This window comes from Protobothrops mucrosquamatus, unplaced genomic scaffold (genome assembly GCF_001527695.2).
Source record: "Protobothrops mucrosquamatus isolate PMUCROS unplaced genomic scaffold, P.Mucros_1.0 scaffold_125, whole genome shotgun sequence".
In the NCBI taxonomy this organism is placed as follows: Eukaryota; Metazoa; Chordata; class Lepidosauria; order Squamata; family Viperidae; genus Protobothrops; species Protobothrops mucrosquamatus.
Genome location: NW_015386201.1, coordinates 2389418 through 2390455, shown reverse-complemented (window position 1 = coordinate 2390455; position 1038 = coordinate 2389418).

The following is a 1038-nucleotide window of genomic DNA, read 5'->3' as shown; positions in this document are numbered from 1 at the left end:
CCTAGGGAGGATTTTATACTGGGTTCATTTTAAGGAATTCGAAATAACACAACTTTAAAATTTGGTTTAATTCGGTTTTACAGGGGGGGATTGTATATATGCCTTTGTTTTAAATATGTTGTGAGCCGCCCTGAGTCCCGTCGGGAGAAGGGCGGGATATAAATTAAAATAAATAAATAAATAAATAAATAAATAAATAAATAAATCATCTGGAACAAGAAAAGAAACTTTGGGAGAACATTCATTTTTATCACTGCAATTCTTCCCAATAATGATAACTGTAATTTCTTCCACTCCATCAAATCCTTTTGAACTTTTCTCCATAACTTATCATAATTATTTTTATACAGTTTAGCATTAGAAGCAGTAATATCAACACCCAAATATTTCACTTTTTTCACTATTTCAAAACCAGTTACATTACTTAAGATTTCTATATCTTTCATAAACATATTTTTAGATAATATTTTAGTCTTATTATTATTTACTTTAAATCCAGACACCTTCCCATAATATGTCAATATCTGTATCAAATTTCTTGCCGAGTCAGTTGGTTCCAACAAAGTAAAAACCAAATCGTCAGCAAAAGCTCTAAGCTTATAGTCATTGTTACCCAAAGTTATTCCTTTTATAAGTGAAGACTCCCGGATCTTGATTAATAAAATCTCCAAAGTCAAGATAAACAGTAACGGTGATAATGGACAGCCTTGCCTTGTACCTTTTTCAATTTTAATTGAATCTGTCAAACCACCATTTACAATCACTTGAGCAAACTGTAGTTGATAGATAGCCTTTAACGCTGACGCAAATCTGTCCCCAAAGTTCATTCTATCAACCAGCCGTAGCAGGAATTGCCAGTCCAACTTATCAAAAGCCTTTTCAGCATCCAAGAAGATAAGGGCCACCGGGATTTGATTATTTTTATCCAAATACTCCAACAAGTTCACAATTTGTCTAACATTGTTCTTCATATATCTTCCATTTATAAATCCAGACTGATCCACATGAATAATCTGTTTCATTACTTGCATTAGTCTA